Here is a 14492-nt window from a genome sequence, read left to right as displayed (position 1 = left end):
CATTTATCAAGTTCTCATATGGGCAAGGCACCGCACTGGGTTCTAGATAAGAGAGAAACAGGTATTCGTAAGAACACACAAGTAAAACAATCCTTCTATGTAACAGTTAAGTGATCTCTGCTGCATCCATTCCTGGAACGCTACGGGCCAGTTACAAAGTGAGGCAGAGTGAGGAGTATTGACGTAACTGTGTTTCCAAGACAGACTGCTGAATGACATGGATAAGTTGCAGAACAAAAGTAATAATAGCGAACACTTATATAGGTCTTGGCACATGCACACAAAACAATACTACTTCAATACTCACATATGTAAATACATAAAAAAGGAGAAGTTCTCAAAAAATGTATCCCAAACAGCTAACCACATGATTATGGTTACCCAGGAGACTGAGATTAGGCAAGATCAAGGGAAAAATCACCTTCCTCCATATTGCTTGGCTATTGTTTTTTTTTTTTTTTTTTTTTTTGTTGCTTGGCTATTGTAATATCTAAGGGAACTTATGTATTTACTCGTTGATTAATAAGTTTTATTTAAAGGATTAGCAAAATTCATGGCCCTTTACTGCAAATTATCTGTAACTGAGTTGGGGTACAGGTGAGGAAGAGCAGAGGGAAGCTGCGCTGGGCAGTCTAGGAGCTGGGTCAGGTGAGGGGCACGGTTTGTTACAGGCAAGGACGGAGCACATCCCCCAACAATGGATTCTCCTGTTTGACATGAGCTTGAAAGATGGGGAGGAGGCAACAGTCGGGGTACTGGAGCTGGGGGGCACTTCCATGAAGACAGCATGAGAAAAAGCTACCAGGCAGTGAAGAGAAAGGCAAGCAGTGCTGCAATCGGCAGACGGCGGAGACCTGAGAAGGTCTGTGAGCAAGGCCTCCCTTGGGTTAGGGATGCAGGAGGCCTCTGGCCCACACAGGCCTGGGGGCTGGGGCAAGAGCACCTCTCCAGAAAGGTAGCGACAGGGAGAGAGAGAAGAGAGATGCCTGGGAAGTACCAGTTACGGGATCTCGGTAAGGGAAATGGCAGACGCTAAGATGACGCCAAGGCATGAAGCCCAAAAGAGCATCACTGAGCATTTAAATGTGAAATATTCAGAAATATGTCTCATGAAAGGAGCTACTGCATCTAGGAAAGCAGAGAGAGAGATGGCAGTTGAAAACCACACATGAGAAAAGTTAGAAACCATCACTGTCAGGAGCTGAAAGCGGAACATCTGTAGGACAGGAAGTCGTCGTTTCTTCCCTGCTCCGTTGGCCAGAGCACAGCTACTCAAGGTGTGGTCTGCGGACCACTGCGGGTCCGCGAGCTGTTGGTCAGCCTCGTGTGAGGATACAGGAATGGAAATTAAGAGAAAGTATTCAGGAACTTTTATGCCAATTTAAAAGGGTAACTTTAGGTTTATCGGCTCCAATAGCTCTTATAGTTGCACTTGTATTTTTGTATGTCTTTCAACTTTCATTTTTCTAGCAACTCATTTTTATTGTATCCAATAAAAGTTTCAACCCACAATAGATTGAAGGGGGGAAAATATCTCTTTCACCAAAAATAGTTTGAAAAGTACCAATATAGATTACTTCACACTTGAAGATTTCACGGTTTTTATTTGTTATCTCATTTTACCCTGAAAAATATCTTCAAGTAAGCACTGCAAGCCTGTTTTCCCCAATTTTACACAAGTCCTAGAGGGGTTTTCTGAATTATCACCAAATCACACAAAAATGCAGGGGGTAGGTGAGGGAAAGGAAGCAGGTCTACAAAGCTGGGTCAAAGAATTTCTAGTATTCCAGGTTCCAGAATTTCTAGTACGGTATATACTGAAATTGCTTTTTGGAAGACAGATGAACTATTTCGCTTTATAAAACATGCAACCTGTACTGCAGGGTTCTCAGAAGCAAATTTAAGATACCACTGGATAGAGGCAAAACGCTTCCAACTTTTTACTTTAACTCAAGGATTTCAAATGACTCTCAAGTAGCTAAGGCTGGCATCAACCAATATTTGAATGAATTACTCATGGTCATATAGTAGGCAGGATATTTGGAGATGATCGAACATCCCCAAATATCCCATTTTCAGGATATCTTTTAGAGTTGATATTTAACTTAAAAGTTACCTTTAAATCAAATTATTGTTCTTATTTTTGCTCTGGGTCCAACAAATTTGGATGACACACCATCATCAAAGGCTGTGAACACGTTGGTATTTCACACAGCACCAGAATGACTGGTTCCTGAAAATAGAGAATTATAAAGTTCAAATTTTGTTTATTCCCAGAAACTGTGACAGAAAAAGGATAGTTTGCTGGAGGATTCACCAAGCTCCTAGACAATGAAAGAATTCCAGCAAAATAACATTCTGATGAGCTAAGTATAAATGAACTAGGAATATGTAGATTAAACTTCTTTCTTTTCTTTTTTTTTAAGATTAAATTTCTTTTGAATCACACATGGTTTTTAAAAATTACAGAAAGTCCTTGGCAAATGTGCTAAAGGGATATGCCAATCCCCAAATGTCTGACAGACATTGGAGAAATGAGGCCAATACAAAAGCTCTGTTTGGTCATTCATTCTCTCCAGGTATTAACTACAAAGGTGTCTTAGACCTCTGTCAAGGCTACAAGAGACTAGAATATTCTTAAACTACTCTACTAGTCAAATAAACCCCATCAACTTTTGCAAAACTGATCATTTCTCAGGGAAATGCATCCTAACCATGAGATACAGAAACTCCAAGAAAGGCTTGACTTTTAAAGGGCAATTGACTGTAGGACTGAATAATATAAACCTAATTTTGATTCTTCAGTTGATCAAATGTCAGTCAAGAGATGGAGGACAAACTACATGCCACATCATTCATGCTTGTGCTTCCAAGGAAGCACCCCAACATTAATGAAACAGCGTAAATGTTCAGCTTTATGAGATTCAATGTTCATAAAAGTATTTTACAGAGTAAATGGTTGGTTTGATTTACCCAATAGTGAATATTACTCCGCTTTTTTTTACATGTGTATAACAAATTAAAGTTTACAGCTTAAATTATTATCGAGTCCTATTCCATGCTTCCTTGGTTTTTCCCTAGACATATCTTTAGAGACAGACAGGAAGCATTTGTATCTGTCCTCAGGTGACAGCTTCTATAGAAATGGGCAAAGAAAACAGAAAAGTCACAAGTGGGACAGTTCTTGTCTGTCTTTTCAAGTTTGGTAGTGAGAGTGTATATATCCAGATACCATATTCGTGGGTTCTTCTCTCACTAAAAATTGTAGCTTTTTGAAGGCAGCAGTTTTGTAGGCCACATTCACCACTCTATTGTAATTCTTAGCATAGCTCTAGGCAGAAAGAAGGCGCTCAATAAGTATCTGTTGAATATTTATGAATGAGTAAAGCAGACCCAGAATAATTCTCCTCTATTTTTCTCTCAGCGACTCACATATGACAGTGGACAAATCCATCATCTGATGACATACACTGTCTTCCAATAGCCTTTCCTTTCACGGCCCTGAATTCATTCAGAACGTTCCAAGATTTCCTGCCCAGCAAAGTTGTTAGACTAGCCAGCGCCAACCCCGAATAGCTTTGAGGCTATTGGGAAGTGAGTGGGACAGAGGACATTTTTATCAGTCAAACAGCTCCAGCGGCAACTGCCTTTAAAAGTGTTTTCTGATAAGTAAAGTGCCCCAAGCCCCGAGGCACTTCAACATTGATCTGTAAATATTTAACAGTGATAAAGAGATATGTGGAGGTAAGTGGAATCCTCCTGCTGATCTTTACAGAGCAGAGACTATCCACCTGACTCTTAAAAACATTCCTCAGGTTTTGAGTCTGCTGCCTTTCAGTGCTTCCATGGACCTCCTTGGATCCTGACCCGCCTCAGCCAACCTTAAACAAATACTGGTTTGTCCTCTGGCCTCCAACTTGTTCTTCCAGAACCATGGGGGATACTTGACTTGCTTATTGGCTTTAGAACTCATAAATGCGGACACTGACCTTGACCTTCTGGGTAGAAGAAAATCTTCTCAAGTATTATCAGCAGCCTTTTCCCTTAAAGGTATAAGTAACAGTATGCTTCTGTCCTCTATTTTGTCTTTACCACTGTATTATGGATTCAGTCCCATTATTTAATCCATTTGGCTGCCTTCACAGGGGGATAACAACATTTTAACTTGCTTAGATTTGATTAGGGAAGAAGCAAATGCCCTTTCCACAGAGTCAAGCCTGGTGATTTTGATTTTTATAGCAAAAAACTGGACTAATATCACTCAGCATCACAGTGGTGGCATCGCTTCAGTCAAAGGCTGTGTCTACACTGCCCCAAAAGACTCAGATGCCTATCTATTCCGTTCACACAACCAATCAACCAAGTTAAATAAGCAGTCAGGGAAAACAGGTGGTTTCACTGAGTTGAATGGTTGTTTGACTGAACTGATGAATTCAGATCATCCAGGGGCCCCGTGTTGCTCATACTGCCTCATGATGGAATGGATGCTGACCACAACAGATTCAGAGAAACAGAGGACCGTCTGGCAGAAGGTGATTGGCTGCCAGACTGCTTGAGAATAGTACCTGAACTCTACTCTCTTGAGTAGAGTACCAACAACTCTACTCTCTGTGTTCTCCATGCTCTCCAAGAGCTGTGATGTACTAGGGAATGATACGAACTCTGGAAACTCTTCCCTGGGGTGAAATCTCAACTCTGTCACTTAGCACCTTTGTGACCTGGAGGTACCTAACTGCTCTTGGCCATCAATCTATAATTTAAACATAATATGACTCATCTTAAGGGGTCCAGGTGTTTGATGGGTCAATGAGGTAACATAAGGCATTTAGTAAGCACTCAATAAATGTTTGCCATCATTTTTGTTGCTACGATTATTTAACAGAAAGAAACCAGATCAGATGGAGGCTTCATAGTGTGACTAGACTTTCCCAGCGCCTAGGATGTTTTTATTTATTTTTTTTTTTATTTATTTTTTATTTTTTATTTTTTTTGCCTAGGATGTTTTTAAATTTGAAATAATATATCTCCCAGCAAAGACATTTTCATTTGTCAAGAAATATTTTATTTTTCCAGAGTTCTCTAGGTACTCATACCTTATGCTAGATATAATACCAACAGAAAGGTTATCTGCAATTATCCTACAGAAAACATTCAAATTGGCTCCAAACGACCAGAAATCTTCTTGAGCTGAAACGTATCATCTTTTAGGAAGGTGAAATATGTGGGAAAAATATATTTTGAGTGGAGGGCCTGGGGCCAGTGTCTCCAAGGTGCAGGGGTGACTTCACAAAGCGTGTGGCCTGTGCAGCTGCATGGTGCCCCACCCTCAGAAGGGCCTGCATTTGGTTTAAGGTGCCACTGTCACTGTCGTCAACTTGAAATTCTTAATAGCTTTGAACAAAGGGCCCTGCAAATTATTTAGATGGTCCAGCCTGGGTGTGATCTATTATTGGTAGCTAAGATTCCAGAGTAATTAATGCACATCCACAGATCAGAGCCTTTCTGTTAGGAGATTTTAATAAAATATTGATTAGCTCTGCTGCTATGACACTTGAGCTGAAATGTAAGTTCTCCTGTGGTTATTATCCGTGAAGGAGCTGCTTCAGATGACCATGACTGGCTCACAATACAGACTCCCAAGACAGAGCCATGGAGCTTCTCCATCAAGCACTTCACTGGGTCCTCAGATCAGGGAGGCTGATGAGGAGTGACCTGGAGTCATTTCCCTCATGTGTGATTCCACTCATGTCAGCTCCTTATTCAAAAATGTATTTTGAATAATCTCGAGAGCCTTAAAGTATCTTGTACCAAACACTGGAATAAAGATTTGGATTCTCTGTCCTTCATCTAGTCTTCCTTAGTTCACATCTCATTCTTAAACTCTTGACATGATCTCTGCATTGTTTTTCTACACGAGATAAAAACCACTGTTTTAGTTGTTTGATTTTTACTGTGTGATTAGTCTAGGCATGACAGAGAGAAAAGCACGTAAAGCATTATTTTATTTGAAAGCCAGAAGCACATAATGTTTATTAATAAAGAGCCTGGTTTACATAGATTTTATTATTATTGAGCATAAAATGGTTTATATTACAAGCAAGGGTGAAATTACTAACTAATTAGCCTGTGAAGATCATGTTTAATGGAATATATAAATCTAGGGTGTTGCTTTTTTTGCAAACCTTAAGGGTCTTATTCATTAAACATGTACATATGCAGCCTTTTTGCTGAAACAGGGGGACTGTGATACACAATTCAAGGTCAAATGATTCACGTTATGTTTCTCAAAGTCCAATATCTAGAGATTTAAATTCTTTAATTCTTATGGTTGTCAGTTTTAATACATAGCTGCCTTAGTGTGAACACTGAATCCAACTATAAATGAGGCAATTGTAAAAAGCAAAAGTGAAGAATTTAGGAGCTAAATGCTCACTCTCTCGCTCTCTCCTTTGGGTACTACAGCGAAGACCCACTTAACTCTTCCAAGGGAACTTTGTTTCTATTAACTTAGAGGATTGCACAATCTTTGTAAACACACCATTCTCATATATTTCAGTTAAATTTTGTAATAGCACCATAAAATGTGTCAGGCATTGCCATAAACTATCAGTCACAGGAAGAACCAATTGTAAGGGAAAATTACTAGAAGCCCCGTCTTGGAAGAAAAAAGCAAAATTCCTCAAGAACCTGGGAAAATAATCCTCAATGGTTCCTTAAAATGTGTGTTTCTCATCTTAATAAAAATAAAGCCTGTGTGTTTTAAGCCCGATTTCAGGGTTTGAAGCAGCGTGATTCCTTTAATTCCTCAAGGCCACTGAAGAGCAGATAACCTTCCCTCTTTCCCTACCCTCTGCTGCTGTGCAGTGGGGGTGCTGGTATCCACAGCGGGCTATGCACAGATGCACACAAGTGCCTGCTGCCATTCCTTTGCTTTCAGGGGAGGTTCTGTGGGTAAAACTTAGAGGATATTGGGTCTGTCGTACATTACTAGCTGGTTAAGCTTTGATTTGCAACACATCCTAAATCCAATCTTTTCATTCCACATCCAAATCAGCACTGATGAACAATTCATTCCTGTTCTGGGAGGCTAGAATGTGCTTATTTGAAAGAATCAAGAGGCCTCAGCTGACCGACTGATACCTAGTTGTCTCTTATTTGTTTCTTGCTTGTTTGAACAGCCTTAGGAAGACTACAATAAGCAAAATCAAACCCAAACAAAAAACCCAGTTTAGCTGCTGCGATAATCCTAGAGTGACTCTGAGTTACCCTGTTACCATTCTAACAACCCCAAAGGATTAAAATATTATTCACAATGATGATAAGGCTGCATGCTGCCACGAAGCCTCCAATTTTCCTTTTCATGCAAGTGCTTTGTTTTAAGGTCAGAACTAAGAACAAATCCAGACCTACCAAGCCATAGATTTGTATTCAGGAAATTTGTGTTTAGGGAGAACCTCGAATGTTTGCTCTGGAGGGCCTGAGATTCCTGGACACCGGTGGGCAGTTGCAGGCTCTGCGAACTGGGCCCGCCAGGTTCACATCATTTAAAGATGAACACTGCCCCCTGCTGGGCACAGGCCACATTTCTGCCAGAAGAATGACGCTAGAGGTTCCTGAAAAAGCACTGTTTAACCGCGAAATTAATTTTGATTTTTTTCATCTTTTCTCAGTTCTTAGCTTCAGAAGAATCGTAACTTCAGAGAACCATTACTGCCTTTCAAGACAATTTTCTTTACCTTATTCTTGTTGCTCAGCCCATCATTATGAACTACCAACCCTGCCAGAGATCCACTCGAACGAAAGGATAAGAGAACCAAAGGCAGCCACTGGGCTAACTGGGGGGCTTTTGAGATAGAACAGGACATGGAAAAGAGAAAACCATGCAAAAGGTGTTGAGAGTTGATAGTTGGACTGTAGCCAGTTCTACCACCGAAACCTAGAGAAGCCAAGCTAAATTACAGTGCTCAGAGAGCCCATAAACCTCTGAATTGCTTTATTTTCTGCCCATACCTTTTCCCCTAAACTGAGCACCATGACAGAGCTGCCCTGAAGAGAGTGAGCCCAGGGCTGAAGACCCAGCCTGAAGCGGGGGGCTAGAACATTCTATGACTCTTCACCAACTCCCTTCCTGCTTCCTGGGGTGAACTACCCCTACCCCATGAGCCACAAGGGAAAGAGTCCTGGAAACAAAGAGCTGTGGGCTCACTTTAGCACCTCAAAAGCAGTGAGTGCATTTTATGGAACCTGTGGAGGCCCTCTTTGGTAAGGAAAACGTGTGGATGGGTTGTTGAGGGACCCTGGAAAGGACAGCTCAGATTCATCTGACAGCGAGCTGACAGTCTTGGAGAGAGGCAACAAGTAACTGCTCTTGACTTTGAAAGTCCAGTTGTGCAGACTGAGCAGACACCCTTTCCCATGCTGCTAGAAGACAGCACCAAGGCCTGCTTTGGCTGGTTGAGCAAAGGTTACTGAATGCCCACTATGTACCAGGCTCCTGCACATGGTAGTTCTGTATAGCTCACAAGGTACTTCAGTACCATTCTATCAGCACGACAACTCCCCGAGGCAGGAATGAGCTCCCTATACAAGGTAAGAGATTTGGAATTAAAAAGATTAAATACCTTGCTCATGGTCATGCACTTAGCAGGTACAGTAGACCCTGGGCTCACCCTACCCTAGCCACTAGAGTCAACATAGCTCTGCTTCTCAAAGTCACCCTATCAGCCTGTGTACTTATATATATATATAGAGAAAGAGAGAGTGAGAGCGCATGCACAATGTGCTACACTGAATAATCAAAGAATTCTATTAAATATTCACCCAAATTATTGATAAATTCTCTGTAAGAAGTAGTACCAGCCTTCAAAGCACCACCATTTTTTGTAAATAAGAACAAATTGAATATTTTAGTTTTTAATTAGCAATCCCTTTGATTATGTGACATTTTTATTGCCCAAGTTGCCCAAAGAATAATATACCTATAGAACAAATTAGTATATTCCCTTAAAAACATCTTTCCTTCAGGGATGCCTGGATGGCTCAGTCAGTTAAGCATTTGACTTTGGCTCAGGTCATGATTTCAAGGTCCTGGGATCAAGTCCTGTGTCAGGCTCCCCACTTAGCAGGGAGTCTGCTTCTCCTTCTCCCTCCACCCCTCCCACTGCTTGTGCTCTTTCTCTCTCTCTCTCTCTCAAAAAAATAAATAAAATCTTTTAAAAAATAAAAAGTTTTTCAAAAGATCCTCTCTCTTCCTCTGCCCTTCCTCACACCCCTTTATCTTTCTCTTTCTAAAAACAAAAGTCTTTCCTTCATAGATGCTAACCCTAAATAAAATATGATCATGTGTTGTCACTCCCCTCCTTAAAATTATTCATTGTTCTCCGGAGCTGAATGTTAATAGATGCTCAATATGAGGAGTATTCTAAGATCACACTAGTTTAGAGAAAGCTTCATTTTATATCCCCCTCCTGGTATACTAATGACTCTAAAAAAATCCTATGGTAAGAAAAATTATTTAATTTCATTATACCAAACATTTCTCAAACTTATTGGGCCACAGAATTTTATTGACAGAAAATCTACTAACATTATCAAGGAACCTGGGAAATGCAGTTTAAGGGATCTCGGCTTTCAGGATAAAATCTAGACTCTAGCCCGGCACATAAGCCTGTCATAAACCAGTCGTTGCCCAGCACCTCCAGCTTCATCTCCTACCAGTGCCCTCCATGTGCCCTACCTTGGACCCAGCTATTTGCTGTTTCCTGCATTTATCTTGCTCTCTAATGCCTGCATGTCATTAAAAGTACCAGTCCTTCTGCCTGGGGCATCTTTGGACTTCCTTTTCCACCTGGCCACCTCCTGACGATTCTTCAAGCCTCAAACCAACTCTTCTCCTCTCTGAAGACTCCTACTTTCCTAACTTCCCCCAAGAAGATTTAGACACTGCTCCCTCTGTATCTGCATCTTCATTGGTACCTCCCTCCACCTACCACATCAGTGTGTATTCTTTCCCTCTGTTTCCCCAGTAGCTCTTTCCCAGGGCTTATCATGATGCCTGGGACACTCATGGATCTACACCTGGAGAATTTGTTCTGGGATTTCCTTCTTTATTTGACATCTTTTCTTTGTCCAAAATAATATTTTTTTTCTTTCATGAAACTACACAAGGTGATTTCATCTTCTAAGTCTTCAAGATATTAATAATGATAATAATAGCTACTATTTATTGAGTGCTTACTATGTGCCAAGCTCTACACTATTTTTACCAGGCTAGCCTGTTCCATCATCACAGACATATTATACAAATACATGATTATCTCCATTTTACAAACCAGGGATTCAAGGCACGTGGAATTTAAGTGATTTAGTCAAGGTCACAAAAGAGGTGAATGCTGAGCTAGGACTCGTACTCAAAGATTCTCTTAGTGCCTATTTTATATTACACTCAGGTGTCTATTCAAACATGGGAAAAGTTCATTATAATAGAAGTAGAAAAACAAGGTATGAGTTTTCCAATTCACCAGGGAGGAGAGGAAAGAATTCGGTATCTATGGTGCAATGTAGGAGGATCACAGAAGCACTATAAACAGGTCTCACAAAAAGCCACCTGTCTGCATCTAAGGGAAAAAGAAGAGAGCACTGTAAAAAAAAGATTAGAAATGTTATTTACTCCTTAAAAATGAAGCAGCCTTCAAGGGTTGCCTCCAGCACCAGCTGGAAGCTCATCTCTGACTAAACTTTCTGTTGTTCTATGACTAGAGATGATGTGCGTATCAGTGGCAGCTGTAGTAACAGCAGTCGGGACCACAGTCACATGGCAATAATGACCACAGCGACCACTGCAGGAGCTCAGATGTGTCTGGCACCATCCCTGCATTTTCCCCTTTACAGTGGGGAAACTGAGGCTCAGCGAACCCAGGCATGGCTCAAGGTCATCCCATTAGTGACACAGTTGAGCTCGAGTCTAGGTCTGATCCAAAAGTCCTTGGAAAGACTCCAAGAAAATGGAGCAGTCTTTAAAAGTCCACTAGGATTTTAGCTACGTCTGTGATACTATAGTTTGTTCTTGTATTTGTTCTTGGATTTTGGCCTGGTCACCCAAAGCCAGACCAACACCTCTGGGGACAGAATGTGAGGCTCCCCTTTACTGTGGTTAATGTAATGCACGTGTTCACAGAACACTTGTTCACAGACTGATTAAATGAGGCCCAAGTACAAATGTGTACGTCGAGTAGCTGGGAGTCCTCCGTGACTTCAGGCAGCTGGCAGTCAGCTGAGGAGAAGGCTCCAGGCATTTATAAGACCACACTGGATCCCAGGAACTTCTGCCTCTACCTCTGACAGGCTGCAAACAGTCTCTGCATCTTCAGCGCCTTATTAACAAAATGAGGATATGGATTTCTCGGAGGGTCCTTCAGCTCTCAATTTCTAGAGTGAGATTTTCAACATTGAAGGGAATAGGAATTTCCCCAAGGATGCAGACATTACTGGTAAATAATCTGCATTTTCAGTAGTTTACATAAGAATTTGAAAGCCTAAGTACCAGGTTTCCAGTATGCAACTTGGCTTTTAAAATAAATGAATAAAGAAATAGATGGGCTCTCTTCCTAATTAACATGCTTGTTGCCTAGGCTTTCCAACCATAAAGCAGGCCTCGGGCTTTATATATATCTTGTGGTATAACTGACTGCCACGATTCAATGGTAATAGCAGTGCTTTCAATAGGAGCCAGAGATCATGGAACATGCCTTACATTTGCCACCACCTTAACGCATGAGAAAATCCTTGCCTTTTAATGCCTCTGCTTTAGGAAAACTCTCCTGGGTTAGGCCTCAGAGATGTCCCTGGATGCTGCCGTCTTCACTTTAATCTGAGAGTGGACTGATGTAACCCCTATGATGGACTAAAGTGTGTCCCCCTGGAATTTATGTTGAAATCATAAATTCCAAAGCAACTGTATTTGGAAATAGGTCCCTTAGAGCTAATTAGCATTAAATGAGGTCAATAAGGATGGAGCCCTAATCCTATAGAACTGGTCCTTTTCTAAGAAGAAGAAACACCAGAGATCTTTTCTAAGCCCTAATCCTATAGAACTGGTCCTTTTCTAAGAAGAAGAAACACCAGAGATCTTTCTCTGGACATGGAGAGAAGGTGGCCTCCTGCCAGCCAGGAAGAGAGGCCTCAGGAGAAACCAACCCTGCCAATGACTTGGTTTTGGCCTCTAGAACTGCAAGAAAATAAATTCCCATTCTTTTGGCCACCCAGTCTATGGCACTTTACGACAGCAGGCCTAGCAGAATAATACATCCCCTGAAAACCAACATTGTGATACCCTTAAAATAACTTCCATTTTTATTCAGGGTAACTTGTTTTTATTATTCCAGAGCTTAAGAATTGAAGCAAAATTTCTCCATTCTCATACCATTACCTCACTTTTTTCCTCTATGACCACAGCCATTTTGGGGGTAAAAGGTTGGATTGTCCTTGAAGAGCTCCCACTGGTACCATAGTCCCGACACTTGGCCCTAGGCCCAGAGACAGAAAAATGCCCAGTCCTCGCAAGGTCCCTTCCATTTTGTCCTTAGAGAAGGATGACTTGCCTCTTAGCTAGCAGCATTCCCAGATGTATCATGGAACCATGGCCAGCCAGCACACCAGGACCCAGAATTTCCTACTTATGAGCACCAACTTCTCTGCCGTGCTCCCACATGCCAGTCTACCACTCTGCCAGAGGACAAAAAGAGAAGGCAGGCCGTCTCTCTCCTGCCGTGCCTACGTGTACTACTATTATTTTTACCCATTCTATCATTCAACAAATACTTCTGGAATGCCTTCTCTGTGCCAGGCACTGTTTCAGGGACTTCAGAGATTACAGTAAGCAACATAAGCAAAAATCCCATCTTCATGGAGCTTACATCCTCATCTAAGCCCTTCTGATGAAATAACTTCTAATGGAGCAAAAATTCTTTTATTTGATCTTATTTTAACACTGCTCTTTATCTTTCCCAAGGTGCCTTATCCTACTCTATGGCAGGTTTCTGCCTTTAACCATTCTCTTGATCTGCTCTCCCATTTCCTTAAGAAAGTGAAAAACAACATAACTGTAAGCCCATTTTACCAGTAGGGATGTTGAAGGACAAAAGGTAATTGAATCTACTTTTCCCAACGTACTCACACACCTCATATCAGGCAAGGTTTGGAAACTAGGATTTCTAAAGTCTGGAATACAAATTAACCATCAGAAAGCAAAGCACAAGTGCTTTGTATTCTTAGTTTCCACTTAAGTCCTGTACTGGCAGTAAAAATACAAACAAAATTCCCCATAACTTCTCCGTGGGGATGCTTCTTGGCTGATTTCTTATAACTCCTCTGCACTGGTTCAGACAAAATCAACCAAGGTCATGACAGTGAAATGCATATTGCACGCTGATTGGAGAACCTGGATGAGAGTTACAAGCATGAACCTTAAAGCCAGAACACTGAATTTACTCTGTAATTATTTTATTTTTGACTATAGCAAGTCTCAATCAAAGTGCTATCCTGGGCTCAAAGCACTGTTTTCTAAAAACATCTAAAAGCTAACGTACACTTATGTGTAAAATGTACGTATTAAATATAAATGATTCAGCAACATGGATCAGATTTTACATGGGGTAAAAAAAAATCTCTTCTTTAAAGTTATCCAAGAAATTACCTTTATCATATTTATAAATGTGTTTGAAGATAAAGTTTTTTTTTTTTCCTTTACCAAATCTCGTTGACAATTGGCAGTATCCCAAGGTTTTATGGTAAAGTAGAAGAATTTCTCTAGGCTATGGTCACCACCCTTTGCACCTTCTATTCTTTCTTAAATCTTCTGACAGCCATCACATTGCAAGCTCACCCCCTCCAAAACTAAGACAGTGACAGCAATGCCAGTGAAGGGCATGTCAAAAACAGGATGGAGTTTCATTCCAAGAAACTTATTAGAGGAGTTACTTGGACTTAGCCTTTTTCCATGGAGGGACAAGTAAGAATAAGTTCTTGGGCTGGTTGTACAGAGTCAGTCCAATCTGGTCACTAAGACAAAGCTTAATATCCAACCATTAAGGGCCAAATCACCAGAGGAATCCACGTCCTTGACCTTGGACTGCCAGGAGGTCAGCATCTAATGTATAGATGAAGCCAGCCTATAGGCACTGTTAAAAATCACTAGTGTGTAGCCACCATACTTCAAGCTGGTTTTCTTTCTTTTTTTTTTTTAAAGATTTTATTTACTTATTCACGAGTGACACACACACACAGAGAGAGAGAGAGGCAGAGGGAGAAGTAGGATCCATGCAGGGAGCCTCACGTGGGACTCGATTCTAGGACTCAACCTGGGCCAAAGGCAGGAGCTAAACCGCTGAGCCATCTAGGGATCCCCTTCAAGCTGGTTTTCAAAATCAATTATAATCTTCCTACCAAGGGCTCAGAATCTCTTGAAGACAAACAGAAACATTAGAGCCTCATGA

The 14492-nt window shown here is 41.1% G+C and overlaps 1 long non-coding RNA gene across 1 annotated transcript in view; it reads right to left on the bottom strand.

Moving 5' to 3' along the window:
• Window positions 1-14492, bottom strand: part of LOC140625444 (uncharacterized) — a 143894-nt gene that overhangs the window by 57126 nt on the left and 72276 nt on the right. Inside the window, exon 4 of the long non-coding RNA XR_012024785.1 lies at window positions 2117-2233. This is a non-coding gene — a long non-coding RNA (uncharacterized lncRNA). The remainder of the gene's footprint in view (window positions 1-2116; window positions 2234-14492) is intronic.

This window comes from Canis lupus, chromosome 36 (genome assembly GCF_048164855.1).
Source record: "Canis lupus baileyi chromosome 36, mCanLup2.hap1, whole genome shotgun sequence".
NCBI classification, from domain to species: Eukaryota; Metazoa; Chordata; class Mammalia; order Carnivora; family Canidae; genus Canis; species Canis lupus.
This window is presented reverse-complemented; position numbering and strand designations above follow the sequence as displayed.